The sequence below is a fragment of the Taeniopygia guttata genome, chromosome 5 (genome assembly GCF_048771995.1).
Source record: "Taeniopygia guttata chromosome 5, bTaeGut7.mat, whole genome shotgun sequence".
Taxonomy (NCBI): Eukaryota; Metazoa; Chordata; class Aves; order Passeriformes; family Estrildidae; genus Taeniopygia; species Taeniopygia guttata.
Genome location: NC_133030.1, coordinates 37119964 through 37139625, shown reverse-complemented (window position 1 = coordinate 37139625; position 19662 = coordinate 37119964). Strand labels below are relative to the sequence as shown.

Sequence of the window (19662 nt, the reverse complement as noted above, 5' to 3'; positions counted from 1 at the left end):
AATTTCACATAAAAGGATGTTTAAACAGACTAAATGCTGGTATGTGTGAGATCAGTTTATGAGTCCAAGTGACTATGGAAGGAGAAATACAACAAATCAGGAAGAAGCAAGGGAAGTGCTGGCATAAGCTGGAATCATATGGGGCTGTAATACATGCTTTACACTTTATTACAATTTCCCAATTAGCTGACTGCTGGAAAACACCCTGGTTTAGTGTGGAAGCAGCACAGTTTGCTGATGCTGGGTGTTAGAATGCTGAGACAATTGCGCCATATTGAGAGTGTTATGGACAAACAGAGCAGAACCACCCATGTGACCTTTTAATAATTAAAATTTTCTGCTTTTCTAAAATGCTTTCCAAGTGTTGCAGCAGGTTCAGGACCCTGTTCGTGTCTTGTGTGCTGAAAAAGTGTTAATGTTTAACATACTGTATATGGAAAATCTTAATTTAAAAAATACTATGAAAATGACATTGGTATCTTTCCTTCTCAGTCCCCACATGGGACTGTAAGGTGTCTCTTTATGAAGGGCTTAAGGATAATAAATATATTGTGTAAATCAAAGAACAACAAGTCCTTTTTAGCCACTGTTTATATCTCCAGAATTTACAAAGACTGAATCTTTGTGAGTAAGCCAAATACTTTCAGTCTTTCTCTTTCACATTGTGGTTTTTGATTCTCTGCTGTTTTCTTATTTCTAGTATAACTCTGAGACATAGCTCAAGGACAGCAAAAACCTCAGGTTGTTTAGATTACTGTGTTTCTATAAAACCTTATCCAGATTTACACCCAATAAACATCTGGCTCTAGAATGACTAATAACTGCTGTTGTCTGGAGACAGAAATCAGAGCAGAGTGTTTTGTTTACATAATAAAATACTAGAGGAGAGAAAATGCCAATCTGATACTCTGAAATTTCTTCTTTATGTGACAACAGGAATAGAAAATCTTGATTCATCTGATCCACTAGATACCTAAAGTGGTATATAAGGTAGTTAGACACTCATCCATCTTCTGTCCAGTTATCATCCTTCAGTGTTACCCAGCATAGGAAGGATGTACCTGTGTTTTGCTAGAAACGTCTGACTGATATCCATGCTGATAATTCTAATAGTGCAGATTCAGTTACGCACTATTCATACAAAGATGCCTGCTCATGTTAAAATGTATTTCTTATTACAATGACCTAAGCCATCAAAATCTTGGAAGCTATGATTTCAGTTTATGAGGCAGCATAATTTTATATTAAATTCTACTGCAAAAAAATGTATATTAAGTTAGATGAAAATGTCAAAATTGGTAAGGAAGATAGACAAAGTCATGCATAGCATAAACATTAATTATTTACATTATTTTATACTACTTTATTTTGTTCACTTATGAAAGCCATCATGCTATCATTTACAATACTCTCTTTGACAGCTTTTAGGGTGAGGTTTTATTCAATGTGAATTGGATAAATTTTGAATTGAATTGTTTAGAAATAATTTTATAATTGTGACCATAGTATAACATAATATATCAACACCATCACAAAGTCTGATGCTAACTCAGTAAAAGCCATAATGTAAAAAAATTTTTAGCATCTAGGTAACTTTTTCCATCTTTATTCATAAAAACTTATACCTGGTAAGGTTCTAAAAATACCTTGCTTGAAACTTCATTGTGATAAAAAGCAATATTCATATATGTGTAAGGGAATGACAAAATAAAAATTCCAATACTTTCATATAATAAGTATGTAATTCCATGCCTATACTAAATATATTTGCAAGTTTAAAATACTGGATTTATGTAAAATCAGACCTGTAATTCTATGTTTGTATTTTTTAAAAAAGAAGTGTATCCTAAAAATTCCAGGCATTATTTAAAACTGATTTGAAATACAAATTTTTTAAAAAAGAAAAATAAATTTGTTTTAACCCCAAAGGCAAATATATTAAATCACACATAAACTACATATTCACTTCATCGTTAAAATATATTCTAACTAGCAACATATAAAAATTATATATGTAATCCTTTAAAGATATTTAAAGTCATGTTCAATTGTAAGCTTGACCTGACAAATATATACAGGAACAAATATATATGTGATTGAACATTTCCTTTCTTCATCCATTGAAGTTTATTGGCTCTTAATCTATTTTTTGTAATCTATCAATCACAGAGTGTTACCACCCTTACCAAAAAGAAATATTTTAGAAGCAAATATTTGAAAATAACAGTGCTAATATTAGAAGAAATCCAAATAGTATTGATTTAACTTGTTTGTGTTTCCTTTGGTTTACTTGCATAAGGGTGCAGGAGCAATGTTAAGTTTCTATCTGCATTACCAGATGGTTACCCAAAAATACCAGAAAAGCTCCTGCAATTCTTCTCTTGCGTTGGTCTCTTACTGGCATCTGTAACAAATCGTCAAATTATCTAAGCATACATTGAATAAAAGAGAAAAGCCATGGAACTTCCAAAAAAGAAAGCTTTTGCCCCCAACTCAAACCTGAGGACACCAAGCTGAGTGGTGTGGTTGATACACCTGAGGGATGGGATTACATCAAGAGGGACCTGGAGAAGCTCCAGGAGTGTGCCCATGGGAATCTCCTGAGGTTTAACAAGACCGAGCCCTGGTGCTACACCTGGGTCAGGGCAACCCCCAGTACCAGCACAGGCTGGGGATGGACAGACCAGAGCAGCCCTGCCCAGAAGGACTTGGGGGTGCTGTGGGTAGAGGCTGGACATGAGCCAGCCATGGGCACTCCCAGCCCAGAGAGCCAAACGTGTCCTGGGCTGCATCCAAAGCAGTGTGGGCAGCAGGGCCAGGGAGGGGATTCTGCCCCTCTGCTCTGCTCTGCTGAGAGCCACCTGCAGGGCTGCATCAGCTCTGGGGGACCAGCACAGGAAGGACATGGAGCTGCTGGAGTGACTCCAGAGGAGGTTCACAAGATAATCAAAGGGATGGAGCACCTCTCTTATGAGGAAAGGCTAAGAGAGTCAGTGCTCAGCTTGAGAAGCGAAGCCTTTGGGGTGATCTCATTGTATCCCTCCAGTACTTAAAGGAGGCCTTGTAGGAAGGTCTGGGACAAACTTTTTATCAGGATCTATTGCGACAGGACAAGGGGTAACAATTTGAAACCAAAAGAGGATAGATTTAGGTTAAATATTATATATTAGATATAAGAAAGAAGTTTTTTCAATGAAGGTGGTGAGACACTGGAATAGGCTGCCCAGAGAGTTGGTAGATATCCCACCCGGGAAACGCTGAAGGTTAGATTTGACTGGGCTCTGAGCAACCTGATCCAGTTGAAGATGACCGTGCTTTCTGCAACAGGGCTGGACTACGTGGTCTTTAAAGGTCTCTTCTGAGCCAAACTACTATCTGATTCTACGATTGTACTCTGTTTTGTGTTGCTGGTGGATTCCATTAGTCAGGACAGCCTCAGGAGAAGGACATGAGACATCCTTTACTGGCTGTCTTTCTTGTCACACAAGAGTCACTTAATTCTTCCTAAAGAAGATTGAGATATGTTGGGATTTTCCTGAGGACAATATGTGTGAGCATATCTTTTCCACAGAACTCACTTCTTTAACAGAAGTTAGGCTTATATCTCCATATTTTCAATAATAATAGTAACTTTATGGACCCTGCAAATGACACTATAGAAACACTATTGTTTCAGTAAGATGTCAGTTCAGGTATAGCAGAAACAAATATTTCTCTTCTTACAAACACCCAGAAATTTCCAGATTTAATTGAAAATTCTGTTTCAGTAAATCACAGAGCTGTATAACTTTTTTCTTCAGAAGTTCTTTCTCTTTCCAATTCAGCATGCATAATGCTTGTAAGTTTTATTCAGTGAAAATGAAAAGCTTTATGTCTCTGAGACTAATTTCTATGTAAATGAACTAACAAGCATGTGCACAGCAAAGCAGAGGCTATAAAAAGTAAAATGGAGTTTAGTTTACCAATATTTTGCAAGTGTTTCAACAGCTTGCACAATTAAGTTTGGAACTATGGTGAATTGGATTTGTGTGTGTATTTTTATCTGTTTGATTGACAAAATTTTTCCTTTGTTTAACTCTAATTACCTTTTTGAATTACTTTCAAGTTGGAGATTTGCATGTACTAGGCGTTATGTATCACTGCCATCCTGTATTGCATGAGGATGTATCCATATGTCCAGTTGCTTGACTGTCAGGAGCTGGAGAACAGAGAGAAAATATATGACATTATCAAAATCCAAACTACTGTCCAAGAAATCTAAGTCTGGAAGAAATTGCAATTTTCAGCTCCCTTCATTTTGAGGGAAAATTCTTAGATATGGAGAGATATAACTTCTGTCAGGCTGAGGATGGGAATGAAACAACTTTAGATGCTTCTGTGAGTGTAATCCTCTAGATTATGAGCAAATATCAAAAGCAGATTTGAGAATCTTCTTTAAATAAATATTTTCATACCCTATTGTAAACACACTGAAAATATGAGAATTGCATCACAGCTCTCAAGGATTTAGGCTATGTAGCAGCTTAAGATAGATTCCTCATAACCAAATATAGATGCCTATGCATGACAGAATCATGCAGACTCGTCATAATTGAACAGAAAAGAAGAACATCTCATCCTATGTATACACTTCTGAAGTGAACTGGAAAACTCTTTTCTAAACTTTTATATTTTTCTCTTGAAACAGCAAGTGACTAGCTTGGATGGAACATCTGTACAGCAGACGTCTGAAGTCCAGTGAGGTTAATCCACACTTATTTCTACATCTCACAGAGGCTTAGGTATAAGAAATACTCAGATGTTTGTACTGGCACAATATTAAACTTGTGCTAAAAGTAGAATCTATCGAAAGAATATAACTGTAAAGTCAAGTAATATTAGGCACCTCTGTCCTCACATGGGTAAGCAAGTGTTTGCTTGCCACATAAGCAAGCAGAAGTTTTTGATTGCAGCCCTTTTAATCTACTCCATGCTTTGCTGTAGGCACTTTGCTGGATAAAATCCTGAATCTCCTGTGAAGTTTTTGATTATGTTTTTATCATCTCATCATTAATATGAAGAAAGAGCACTTTTCTTATGGTAAGTATCACTATTACTGTATTAGTAAAACAAAAAAGTCTAGCAGATTAAGAATTAGCTGATAGATATAAAAATTGCATCTTTCCAAATGCAACCTAAATGTGTTATAAAGCCCAGTGATAACTTCTTTGACTGACTTAAGGATTGACCCAATGGCAAGTATGGAAATGGAAAAAGCATGGCATACAAAATTAAATTTAAAAAATTGTGGACTAAAATAATTAGAAAAAATGTTTAATGAAAACATCTAAAATCACATACCTAACCATAAGAAATATAAGCCACATCTACTGCAGCCTGAAATAGTGGCTCAGAAAGTGTTCAAATTCATAATGGGTAGATAATTCAACAAAAGCTCTCAAAATAAGGCCATAACACAAAGCAATACTATAATATTGAATTTGTAAAAAGAGGCTAATGAGTAGGGATAGGAACATTTGTCCCTGTAGTTGGGAAACATTGTATTAAAATGCTTTATGTAGTATTAGTGTTTGCATTTCAAAGTGGACACCAATAGAAATACAGAGAATTAAAAAAAATATTCCACAGCAAGAAATAAAAAGAGAAAAATCTGTGTAGTTTATTGAAGAGTTTTGAGAGTTGGCATGATTACATGGTATAAGTGTGGAGGGAGAAAGATGAATACCAAATGACCATGGGGTCTAACAAGGGGAAACCATAAAAAATTTTCAGTAGATCATGCCAGATATATTGAAACTAAAAATGAGTAGAGAAGAGTCGATTAACACCTGGAACAAACTAGTAAAGAGAATGCTGAATTCAGTGTCTCTTGAGGGTTTCAGTTCAAGGCTCTCAATCTTTGTAGAAGATAGATGCCAGTGAAGTGCAAGGTAGAGCGGAGAAACTTAGAGGTCTCTGCTGTGTATATTGTCAGGTTAGATGCTGGAAAAGGTTCCTTCTGATTTTAACCTAATGGAATCTATGAATCTAGTTAAACATACCTAAAGCAAGGGATAAGAATGTGTTCCTGAGAGAAACACATCTAAATTTTTATCCTGACAAGATTCCTTCCACATGTGTTGTGTCACAACTGGCCTAATCTATAACAAAAGCTGAGATAATAAACCTTTAGAGTTGTGTGAGGGACTGGAGACACTTGTAACTGGAAAATGACATCTTTTAAAACTCACAGGCCTTTTGAAGGGAATTTTATGGCTTGCAAATCTGACTTTGAGACACAAATGGAAAATTTCTCTATCCAAAAAAGTTGCTCCTGATACTGAATTCCGCAGTACCATCTTTTGGAGATGGGAAGAGAGAGTATAAGCCGTATAAGGGAAGAATTTGCTATTCAGAATTCCCATCACCTAAAACTCGTCTAGTCAGTTTTTACAGCTACCAGCTGGAGTCTTTTTATCTGTGGTAATTTCATGTTATGGTATAAAATGGGAGGGAAAGAGAGCAGAGGTAGCTAGATGTCAGTAGGGCAAACTGAAGATAGAAAACAGAATTTGGTATTGTATTGTGCAATTTTGTATTGCACAATTTGTTTTATTGATAACATATGGAAAGTGTGGGAGAGTGCAGTGACCAGGAGACTGTGTGTTTTGCAGAAGTCTTATTAATTTTCAAAGCTTGAAATGAAACAAAATTCTTGACAGGGACACTTGCCATGATGAAACTGGGAAGCATGATTCAAAGATGAAGTGAAAGGACAGAGTTTTGACTGTATCTTTCCAGCTAGAGGATCAAAGTCCTTGCTCCAGTATGTGTGGTACAAGTACTGCATTGCTTGTGGGAGGAACTGACTCTTCAGGAATCTGCATCCCCCTTGGGAAAAAAAAGAAAACATCTCAGTTTGTTCATGGTGGGCCTTAGTTCAGGAAGGAAGAGATAATGGTATTTTTCAGATTTATCTGTTGTGTGACTTTTTAATTTGTTCTGAAATAAGGCTGCAGTCCTTGCTATAGCATATATATAAGTGATTCAGTGACCATTGTGTTTGTACATGGCAGAAAATATCATAATATCTTTAACTGAAAAATTGATCCCGGTTCCAGGGAGAGCGTGTTTGAAGAACTGTTAGAGGCATAGAATTCTTTAGTTTATTCATGTATGTCCAATTGCATATATAATAGATACATGCAAATAAGCACATAGAACATTTTAGTATTTTCTTAAAAATAATTCTACAATAGAAATTTTCATAATTTTAATTACATAGGACACTATATATAAATAACAGAAAAGTGTGTAAGAGATGCATGAACAATATCTGCTGGGTACACAACTATGTAAACAGAAAATATCAAAGCCCATTTAAATTCTGTTTCTTATTTGAAAAAGTGGTTGGCATATTTTTTGTTGAATCTCTCCCTAAATGATATTTAAAAATTTTGCATGAATAAATATTTTACTAGAGCTTCTGAGAAATATTAGTTGCTAAATTGAAAAAATTCCACAATGGACTTATTAAATACATCTAAAACTACATATTGTTTCAGGGAAGGTAAATACCAATTCTAATTGCTCTTTATGGTGTTTTCAAACATAGATTAAAGGCAAACAAACATATTTCATGCTAATAAAGCTTCAAAGCAATTTACAGTTCATCTTAAAATGGAAAATATTTAGCTTTTTTAGTTAATATTTTGTGCTTCCATTTTAGAATCATACCTGACTAGAAAGTGCATAGGGGCCTTTACTTGAAATTTAATGCAGATTTTTGTATTAGAAATTTACCTATACTTTAAGTGTTGCTAGAAAATGCTTTGAAAAGATGTTTTCTATCTTAGTTCAAATTCTCTGGGAAACAGGAAAGTTAGATTGAAAGATGTAATACTGAAAACAACCCAAACCCTACTGAAACCTAAGGAATAGTAATAAAAGTTGTTTCTACTGCTTCATCTACAGAATAAAGTTAGAAAATGATTACAGGGAAAAATAGATTAATAGATAATATTCTAAAGTAAATAAAGGCCTTAAATCTGATAAGCAGTTTATCTTAAGGTAAGCACTATTTCATATCATTGTAAAACAGATATTTTGTTGAATTTTGAAAGTAATTTTACAATAGGATTTTGATACTAAGCAATTCAATGAACAGAGTCCCAGTAAATTTTACTATTGCTCAATAAAATTTGGATTTTATTCTGAGTTCTGAGAACCATTGTGTAGAAGATACATTCAAGATATGAGTAAGCACTTTAAACTTGACTATGGTATTGTCAGTAGTCTTTATTTTGTCTTAAAAGTTGTTTACCAGAACTGTGACCATATTTCCCAATTTCTGTGCTTAATCTGCAGCAACTTTAAGTATACCCAAGGGGAACAGCTGAAGTATATTTGTGTACTTGCACAAATGCTGAACAGTGTCCATTCTGCTGCTAGTCACACAAAGGACATGTAGATTTTCATTTGCCACTTTGTATGGCAAAACCTGCTCAATTTAAATATTGACTGGATTCTGTTGTTATTATGGTAAGTCATCATAAATATAAGTTTCGTTTTCTTTGGTGCTAATAATTTAGTTTTGGTGGTTAATTTTTAGCTGGATTAGCTTCCTAAAAGAGCTCACTCACTAGTCACAAAAATGTGAATATTAACAGAGTGGAGAGAGAGAAAGCAAAGAGGCTCAGAGTAATGAAGGATAATTGTATCACAGAGTGTTGGATATAGGTGACATTAAGCTGAGATGGAATTACATGCTTTATTTCCTGTACTTAATAGAACTAATCTCTGATTCCATGTCAACACCCAGCATGTGAGGGCAGCTTGCCTTTTGCATAGTGTAGGTTATACATGAAAACGACTTTTAGATTAGGTGTTCTGTGATACAATTCTTTTTCCTCATGTTAGAAAAACAAATATTTACAAAAGGAGAAGAAGTTTTTCAGCCCCCCCATGTCTTTTAGCTGAGAAAAAAGGGGCTAGGAAGTTACTTCTTTATTTTCCTTTACTTCTCATGACAGTGCACATTTTTGAGTAAGATAGAATTGACTTCAGTGAAAGACTTCAAGTCTCGGAAAATTGAATACTTCACATCTCATAAATTACCCTTCTGATCTGAAATAGTTATATAACTATTTATTAAAAAAAAAATGAATGTGGTAGGTTCTTGGATATAGGGCCAAGTATAGATGATAATAATTCTAAGATCATGATATAGCCAGATAAAGAGTAATTAAGAAAGTTGCTCTGCTCTCTCCGCTTCTTCATGATTAAAGAAATGATCTGTACATTGATAGAACATTATTCTAATAATTTTTACTTTGGTCAGCCAAAATAGGTAATGAGATTTAAAAATTTCTACTTTCTATCAGAGAGAATGAGTGGTATGTTATCAGTACAGCATCACATCATTTTGTAAAGCTAATAATATGAGCAAATTACTTCAGTACAATAGAACATGCAAGACCTTGCTTTTCTGTTTCATAGGATCATACAGTACCAAAATATAATGTTTAATTAGATCAGAGCTTTTCAAGCAGCAAAAAGCACATTTGTCCATTGACCCTGAGACTAATTCAGTTGGTTAGGGCTGGATGCTAATAACACCAAGGTTGTACATTCCATCCCAGTACTAACCTTGCACTTAGGAATTGGACTTGATGATCCTTGAGGGTCCTTTGCAACACAGAATATTTTTTGATTCTGTAATTAATTCTGCAATTTCAGGATAAATTAAACTTCCTCAGAAGTAACTCAGCTTTATGGTCTTATTTCACAATACTGTGCATATATATATATATGTGTATATATATATATATATATTTGGGGGGTTTTTAGATATCAAAATAGACACAATAGAGACAATAGTACTGGCACCATTAAGCTTTCATGGAAGGAATACATAAAAGTCCTTTTGTTTATTTTGCTTGACCTTACAACAGATGACCATCTGGATAACTACTGTGCATGGTGCCAAAAACGCTGTTAACCCCTAAAATAAATAAATAAATGTAATTTAAATGAAAATCTGCCAAGAGTGTATAATCATAGGTCTCTGAGTCAAATCTACAAATACAGGTCAAATATTGATTGTCAAGAAGCTTATCTTGCATAATTGTCTTGTGCTAGGAGGGAGAACACCCCCACTGCTCAATGTTCCTCACTCACTTTATGCTCAGTGCACTTTATGCTCAGTTTTATCTAACTTTTGCCTGACTGAGGAGGTGGGGTGGATGTTTTCTGTCACTGCTATATTATGGGCAGATGATATAAACAGTAATTCAATCTCTGGTCTCATTTTGCTTATCAAGACAGTTCAATTCTCATTATTTCAGCTGGAATTGCGAGTACTTGAAACCAATGAAAACCAGGCCATAATCTATCTGAACCTTGTCTGCTTCTCTGAAAGAATAAAACAAGTTAAAGTCAATGGGGCTGGTTCAGGGATAAACTGCAGCTTTACAAAACTCCAGTATTGTAGCTGAAGGACTAGATGGACTTGATGATCTCAATCTAGGTGATTCTGTGATTCTGTGAAGTGCTTTAAAACTGTAAAATGTATTAAAGTGCATTTGTCGTGATGACTTTTGCAATTTTATTTGTACTATCCAGTTTTTCCTGTTCATTTTTTTACTGGGAATGGAAATAGCAATTGCTGTCCTCTTTGAACACTGTTTTTTCCTGCACTTTTTTTGCAGTTGAGTTGGAAAATGCAGTTTTTCAGTAAAAAAACTAGTTGTTCCCTCATATTTAATAGAGTAATCTATAAAAAGTAAAGATGTATGGAACGAATTTGTCTTTATTTTGCTTTCACTGTCTAATAATCATAGAATACCTAGTTGGAAGGAACCTCAAGGTTCCTTTGTTCCAGCCTTTCTCCCTAAAAAGATGGTGTAGACAAGATGGTCCAGCACCCTGTCTGGCTGAATCTTAAAAGTGCCCAATTTCAGGGAACTCATCACTCCCTTGGGAGATTATTCCAGTGGCTGATTGTTGTCTTTGTGGAAAATCTCCCTCTTGTGACCAGCCACAATCTCTTCGGGAGTAACTCATGGCTCCCTCTCAGGCCATCAAGTGGATGCCCTCTAAGAGAGTCACTTTTCTGCCCTATCTGTTGTGTACTACTGCTGCAGCTTCTCCTTGCACACCCTGCTTGTGGGTGTCTATGGCTGCTGAAGCTTCATATCTGTTTTTGGTTGCAATGCTGGAGGGTGCAGACAGAAGCAGAGTCCTACTTCTGTGGGTAGCACATTTCTCTACACCTTCTGATCTAAGAAAAAACCCCAAGACTAAGAAAAAGCCTCCTAAGGCATTAGATATCAGTTGTCATGAAAACTGTTGTCCCTACTTCAATGTCAGGAAGCCCACAGATTACTTAGTGACAATACAGTGAAGCTTTTGAAAGGTATTTGATTTCACTGAATTTCTCTGAATTTTCTTAAAATCTGTTTCCTTTATGAAGTCTTAAGTTGGTCCAAACCAATACTAAATGAGGTAGCCAGTGTATCTAGTCACCTTAAGACTGGGGGAAAATCAGAAATTCAAGCTTTAGCTACATATCTTAGTGATTTTATTGCTTTTATTGCTTGTTGATAAAAGAATAAAGGCTTTAGACTGCAATCAACTAGTCTTAAATCTCCCTTACTCAACTGTTACAATGTGTTCAGTATTGATTAAAGCAATTTTTATTTCATATTCAACTTTTTTCTTCATTTGAAATCTGTTTTGAAAATGAGCAGAGAAACCAAGCTGCTAGAAACAAACCTGAATTTTCCAGAAAATCCATGAGTAGAGGAAGATTTTGTGAAAATCTTACTCCCTGAAAGCAACTTTTTTTTGTTCACAAGCTTGAAGTTAGTCCTGATATTTCTCCTGACAATACCTCAGATTGTTACTTCTGACTATACATTTTATCATTTGGATACTTGTAATGCATAACTGGAGGGTGGTGGTAAAAAACCCCAACAGTTTTAATCAAGGTAGGATTATAATTTTCTGCAACACCTGTTCCAACCAGATGCCTCTGAATGTGATTCTCTGAGTTCTCACAAATTGCACAATGAAATATTTTTGAAATGAATGGCCAATCCATTGCAGTTTTGCCAGAGTAAGTCCTGAATAACAAAACTGTAAAAATTTTGAAATATATGTTCAGGCTACTGCAGAAAAAATAAGAGGAAAATCTTGATAATGAAAAATAAAGCACTCATTTTGGAAGTTGAAAATTTTTCTTGCTCTAAGACAGTAGAGCAGCTATTCTCACCACTGAGGACTCTCTAGAGAAGGGATTTTATTTATAACTGAGTCCTGCTACTACCTGATTTTTTCATTTTTAATGATTTTTAATTATTTCTTCCTGAAACTTTCTTCCTAGAGGTATGAGTCCCAGTGTTTTTGTATCTCCATAAAAAAAGACTCTGTATCTGGAGAGCAGAAACAGCATACCTGGCTAAAATAAGGATGAAAAGCAGCAGATAATGGAGAAAGCAGAGTGTAGGGTAGATTCTTCTAAAATCTTAGATTTGTATGAGAAAATAACCTCATTCTTTTTTTGTGCCCCCTGTGTAGTTCCAGATAGAATACTCCCTTTTAAATTATTTTTTCCTCTCATGGGTCCCAGGTTTTAGTTTTCCTTTGAGAGATAGAATAAAATATCACAGTAGATTTGCCATGGCATTCTGAAGTAATTATGAAGTGCTGCAGGAGGATAGCTACAGAGATTGGTTATTTGCTTCAGATACTGGAAAGTTCAGGCACTTCAATCTAGTGATCTGAAGTCCCAACAAAAGCTCCAGTGTTATTTCTTGATATAGAAAGGATCTAGGAGAATCTTCTTGATCTTGCTGAGAAAAATTTTGCCTGACTTACCTGAACCTCATCTATAAAATCCTGAATGGGCCAGGAAATTTTAAAGGCTCAGTGTGATCCTTTGTGAAGGATCTTTTGCATTCTAATTGTTTGAGTTGAACTAGCAACACAACCAGAACAATGGAAAACCGCTCTGAAGGATTCAATCCTTCTGACAAAAATAAAAAACCCTGCCTTAGACCAAATCTTGAAAATTATTTAGAGAAAAGAATTGAAAGCATCAAAAGTGATGAAAAACACAGCAAAACTATGTGTTTCAAACTTTACTTATAATGAGTTATATATTTCTAGGGACTGCTGTTCTAATTTAATATGATACTTTTATTTTGAAACATTTGGAATTAGTGTGTTTAAAAAACATAAATATCATTCTGGACACAACAAAAAGTGAAATAGGAATTACCAGATGACAGGATAGATATTAGCAATATTTTAGAAATCTCAGGGTAAATATTCTAGCTTCTGGTACTTGCTATGCAGAGATGACACTGTGCAGCCTGAACAACAGCAGGGATTTTAAAGAGAAAGCTAGATTTAATCTTATGTAAATCTGATGGAGGTAGCACAGGGTGCTAAGTCAAACGACTGCAGCAAATGAATATTGTGGACACCTTTCAATAGATCTCGATGACAAATGTTTTCATTTGCCAATACACTTGTAATTTGTCTGGTAGTACTTTTGCCAAATGTATAGATGTATGAAATTAGTGGGATAATAATGCCATCCTCTGAGACTTGTAATGGAAGAAAGATCTCAAGCACTGTATTGAAATTCTGAGCAGTAGCAAGGCACTTCTCACACAGGAGTCGCTTAGGCATAAAGAGAAATTGCAGCAGGGAGGAATGAAATGAAGGCAAACAGACAGCTAGTACCTGATGCTCTGAGCAAATACAGTGTGTAAGCAGGAGCTTGGCTCTGCAGTGGTACAGCTCAGGAGGCAGGGAAAGCATCACTGAGCTTTCTGTAGGAAGCTGCAGCGCAGCACTTTGTTACTCTTGTCACAATCTACTCAGGTGAAGTGAGCCGAGGGGAGCAGGTGCAGCAGGGTGATGGGCCAAGCAAGGAGGCTGTGCCTTGAATACATCATGAGGCATTGAGCAGCTGCCTTTGAGAAATAGCCCTTTCAACAGAAACTTTGAAAGCATTTCTTTCAGAGGCTGCACTGCACAGCTGCCCTTACTCCCATTTTCTGCAGCACAATCAAGAACACATCTTACTGTTGACAGTAGAAATGCCTAAAAACTCTAAAAATGGCTCCTATATATATATATATATACAGTCACTGTAAGCCCTGTAAATATATATAGTGTATATTTCATCTATCCCTCTATCATAACAAGTATTTTTTTTTCTCCTCAGTTTTTAAAATTTACCAGAGGAATATTTGGGTGATCAATAATGTCCTAGTTTCCCACAGTTTATGCAGGTTTCTTACTCTACAAAATTAGTAAACCCATAAAACCAGATTGTGAATCTCCTTTCACTGAGAATCAGTTTTTTTTTTATTCAGGGTCTGTCTCTGTTCAAGGAAATCCTGCTGGGTATCCTTAAGCCCCACTGATTTCAAACTCAGCATATACTCAAGTGTTTTCTTGAACAGAAGCCAACACTGGCCCTAACATGACATCTAATTGCTTGCTACTATGAAAAAATAGTTCACAATCCATCTGAAGTTTTCAGTGGTGATTATTTGACTTTTTGCACTTCTTACAGCAAGGCTTACAGAGCTTGCAAGATCAAGCCCCTTTAGCTATACCATTCTTCTCAGGTCTCTGCTCCTCACAGAGATCAAGGAAGCCAGCTTTAAAGAGACTTTGAAAGCTACAGCTGCAGTGACATATCTCCTGATATGAAGATATGTTTTGTTACCTAATCTCTTATTACTGTGAAAATTGAAAATACAATATATATTTTCTCCAGCCTAGGAAGGTATGATTTTATTGGTTTAATCCCAATGAAAGTGAAATGTTTCTTGTGAAGGTAGTAATTTATGTGATTTAATAATTTTGACTTAATGGTTAATAATGCATTTTGGTTTGTAGCTCTGCCTTTTATAACTGAGAGACAGATCCTTTTTTTTACAGGTGGAACTTATTCTGTATATTGCACAAAGTTTGGGGAGCAAAATTTTCTCTGTATTTTCTTTTCTTTTCTTATTTTGTAAATTAATATGAGGTTAACAAAGATGCTCACAAATTCCCATTTCTAATTATACAGTTACTAGAATCATTATTTTCCTGTGAGACTAATGAGCTAACAATGCATTGAATTTTCTTCCATTAGATATTTGTGTCGGTGTTTCTGTAGTTTGAGTAAATTCTATTTGGCATCTGTTCAAAACAGACTTACTCCAAAGTATAAATTATATAGGGCTTTGTTTTGTTTTAAGGACTGTTTTCTTTTTTCTTGTTGCTGTTGTCTGTCTGATTTGTAGAAGATTAATGAAATTTAATAGTTTAGTTTTAATATTCTGCCTTCTTTTATATTGTTATAGCTTGCGGATGTCTATTCAGTGAAGAATTATGGTATGTTTTCTTTTTCTTTGACCAGATATAGTTAAATATGTATTTTATGGCACTAGGAATTTGAAAGATCAAGGTGGTGTGTGCTATGAGCCAGGTGAAAATTCAGTTTACCTCCAAAGAAGTATTCATTCCTTAGGCTGAGATTTCTACTTGATAGTAGGCAAAACTGTGGTTTTTGAAACATATTAGTCCAAAACCTTTAGAATAGCTGTGCAACTCTTTGACTGAAAGACTAACAGAGCTAGGATTTCCATTAATCCCCTTCGTATGAATGACAGGTTTTGCACACACTGAAGTGACACAGAAACAGATCACAAAGTATGAATGGGTAGTGACACCTACTCTTTATGCTTGGTTTATCTGTTGGCAAGCACAGCCAGGGAGGTGTTTCACAGAAGGGCTAATGTGACTGAAAATATATATTTTTTCAAAACTACTAGTTTGCCAATTAAAATATTTTCTCCCTACATATTTTGATACTTTTTTATACTTTCATTGTCACCGCTATAAAGCCTTCGTGTGTTTAGGTATGAGTTAATTCCCTTTGATTTCTGTAAGGAAATGATCAAATTAGAGCAGAAAGTACTTTTGAAAATTCCTCATTATTTTGTAACTTGACTTCTTGTGGAAACTATGCAAAGACAAACTCACTTCTATGGATGAGTCTTTTACATTTGAACTTAATGAAGGATTTTCTACATTTTTAGCAGGGTGGTTATAGAGTCAAAGGTAATGACATTCTTATTAATTTTTGGTAATATGTGGCCAAGAAGATTAGACAGACCATGTCAGTTTCTTGTCTGAAGAAAAGTTTTCAGACACCTTAGCAAAAAGAAGCACAGATCCCCTGAAAAAAGTTTCAATCAGACCTAGCTCCTTGAATAGGAAATTCACTCAAAGCCAAGTTGCTAATGCATGTAAAATGTTGTTTCATTTGTTCTTGAATTGATGAACAGTTTGATTTGCTTTTTCAAAGGGATATATTAGACAAGGGTGATTTTTATAAATATTTTGTCTACAGAACTATAGCAGAATTCATAGCAACACTCAGGGCCTACTGAAAGAGCAGAAGAAAAAATGATCTTCATAAAAAAACAAGTAAGTACAAATGACAGTATATTTGCAAATATTTCCGTACTGCTTATGAATTCAGAACATATCCAAATTCTGTCTATTTGTTGATTTTATACAATTTTGCATAGGTTCAAAATGGCATTACACTGACTAATTATCTTTAATCAGTACTCTAGCTTTAGTTCTGTCATTTGCCATGTAAATATCATTAATCTTGTCATCAACCTAACACTTTTTTCTTCAGTTACGGAAGGTCACAACTTCAGTTGAAATTGATTCTAATCTTGATTTGGAAGTCTAATATTTAATATGTATAGAATAGATGTTAGACAAAAAAAGATCTCTAATATTTTCTTTTTTACACACCATTTTGACATTTTAATTTAGGAATTCTAAAACTAATGCTTTTCCCAAATTTCTTGAAAGAAATCTTTCTGAAAAGATGTTTGACTTGATGGTTCATCTCCATGCAAACTACTGTAACAACTATGTTTTCATTTAAATATACAGGGAAGAAGAAAGTAGTCCTCCTTATGCCTTTTCCGCTGCCAACAGTAACGACTCGGCATTTCCCACCACCTGGGAAATGGCAAAACAAAATTCTCTCTTCAGTCTGTCTGAAGATGCTTTATTACCAAATGCCCAAGAAACTACTGTGTGAAATCTCACAAAATTTATAAGAAAATGATGGCAGGAAGAAGATCTGTGTTAGTGCTATTGAGTACAATACATTTCAGCAATCATTGTGTTAATTTCTAGCAGGTCACTTTCCTATCATAGTTGCTTAATTTTACAGAAAAAATAGTTACGGTATTTGAAGAAAGGAAAGATCTAATGAAATTGTTGCTACAGCTTTGCCAAAGTACTAAGTAGTTTAAATTACATTGCCATATATAGTATTAAACTGACATTAGATTTAATCTTAGCTAAAAGGCCAAGGAGAATAGGATGCTTGAAGTGCAACTCCAAATAAAGAAATATATTATTCTCATTTTGATAAAATTAATTTTATTCATTCTGTCTTTATATAGAAATATGTAACTATGCAACAGTGAGCACAACTGCAGCTAATATTTGTGTGACCTTCAATATTATGGTAATTTATTTAAATGTTCTTTGTTAATTAAACTATTTCACATAAAAGGCAACTAACTTTTACCAATTAATTATATCTTTGAAATTTTGGAGTGATCAATTATCATAATCAACAAACATTACAGAAATAAAATAACAAACGAGTTTGAAATGCCAAGTGGTCTGTTTTTGGCTTGTTTTTTACTTCTAATTTACAGCAATAACTATTTTTAAAACGAAAACAAATTTATGTGTTGTTCAGTTCTACATAAAATAATAATAGAATGGTCAATAACAAGGAAAGTATTTTCAAAAATCTTACCCATTACAAACTTCATAAAGTGTGTGCAATACTGTCATGGTTAGGTACTCTCCAGTTTAGCACTCCCACTAAAAAGACCACCTGTCACTCCCATCTCTACTTTCAACAGGAGATACAAAAAGCATGGATCAGGGGTTGAGATAAGAATGATTTACTTGAAATAGCAATGACATAAGAAAAAGAAGAATAACAGCAACAATAATTATAACAAGAGCTATAAAACAAAGAAAGAAATTAACACATAAAGTAAAATTCCAGACTCTTCCACCCAGAAGGAGCAGCCTTCCCTGTGGAAGCCAGAGTCCCTTCCCTCCCAGCCCTGCAATGATATAAGGCATCGTAGTATAACATCTGGACCCTGGCCACGCCCGTTCACCCACACCCCCTCCTGGCTACTGAAAAAAATTTACCCTGTTGAGGCTGAAATCAGACAGCTACATATCTAATGGTTAGGGGAATGCTCCACCTTTACAGCTGTCAAAGAACTCTCTGAGATTACTATTAGGTAACTTGAATGAAACTTCTTGATTGTTTGCCTCAAACAAGGAAAAAACCCCAGAAATATTTGTCTATTCAGTATGTTCTTCAAGAGTGAACAACTGCTGAAAGCTAAAGGTAACAATATATGATCAAAATATGAAAAAAATCAGAAAATGCTGTGTTGCCTTAAGATATTCAGTGTTTTTCAATAGTTAGACAACTTGTTGGATAGTTTTTATTATATTATTTGCATAAGAACATCCCAAATACTTCAAAACCAAGTTTTGAAGGAATTTAGGAGCCTCAACATTTTATTGGCAATGGATTTCAACAGCACAAACTTTTTTTTTTTTTTTTTAGCAGGCACAGGATAAAATCCAGTAGCTATTTTTTTCATTGTCTATGCTGTCACTGTCATGGAGCACATTCCAGAACGAGAGAAGAGGGAAATAACAGTCCACTGATGAACAATTGCAACATGCCTGGTTAGAAGTCTGAAAATGGGTGCAAAAATCTGGAAGTTGGCGTTAATCTTATGCAAAACCTAACCATGAGGTGCCAAGCCATGTGCTCTAGATAGCACGAGGTAGGAAAATAATTTCCTAGGAAAAACTGTGACAGTTCTCCCCTTCCCTTCCCTTCCCTTCCCTTCCCTTCCCTTCCCTTCCCTTCCCTTCCCTTCCCTTCCCTTCCCTTCCCTTCCCTTCCCTTCCCTTCCCTTCCCTTCCCTTCCCTTCCCTTCCCTTCCCTTCCCTTCCCTTCCCTTCCCTTCCCTTCCCTTCCCTTCCCTTCCCTTCCCTTCCCTTCCCTTCCCTTCCCTTCCCTTCCCTTCCCTTCCCTTCCCTTCCCTTCCCTTCCCTTCCCTTCCCTTCCCTTCCCTTCCCTTCCCTTCCCTTCCCTTCCCCTTTACTTGCACTTCTTTTTTTGCACCTCTTATCTTCAAAAAATAGAGCTCAAAATTTAATGTATAACAGAGTCTCTAATTTTTTTCCCTCTACAGTGCCATCCATCACTATATTTCTGACTACTTTACAGGTTGAACAGAAAATATCAACATGATCCCTCTGAGGAATTAAGTTTTCTTAGTGAGAATACTTGGGAGATCTTGCATTTGTACTAGGAAACTGTAGATGTTGATGAAAATTGCAAAGGCAATACCGAGAGTGGTGAAGTGTAATGTGTAATGTGTTTGAGTTTCTTTTCAAGTATGTGTGGAGAGACACATTTAAAGAAAAATATGTATAAAACTTACTCAGTATTTTAAGTGTGTTTTTATGGATATTTTTATTTTTGAAAAGTTGTAATGTTAAATTTTTGACTAAGAATAG

General features: G+C 35.2%; 1 protein-coding gene across 1 annotated transcript in view; it reads left to right on the top strand.

Moving 5' to 3' along the window:
• Positions 1 to 17704, top strand: part of LOC115495539 (uncharacterized) — a 131855-nt gene extending 114151 nt beyond the window's left edge. Inside the window, exons 7-11 of the mRNA XM_072930650.1 lie at positions 4984 to 5079; positions 8347 to 8520; positions 15354 to 15384; positions 16406 to 16482; positions 16969 to 17704. The gene's annotated coding sequence lies outside the window, so the exon portion shown is untranslated. The remainder of the gene's footprint in view (positions 1 to 4983; positions 5080 to 8346; positions 8521 to 15353; positions 15385 to 16405; positions 16483 to 16968) is intronic.
• The last annotated feature ends 1958 nt before the right edge of the window (positions 17705 to 19662 follow it).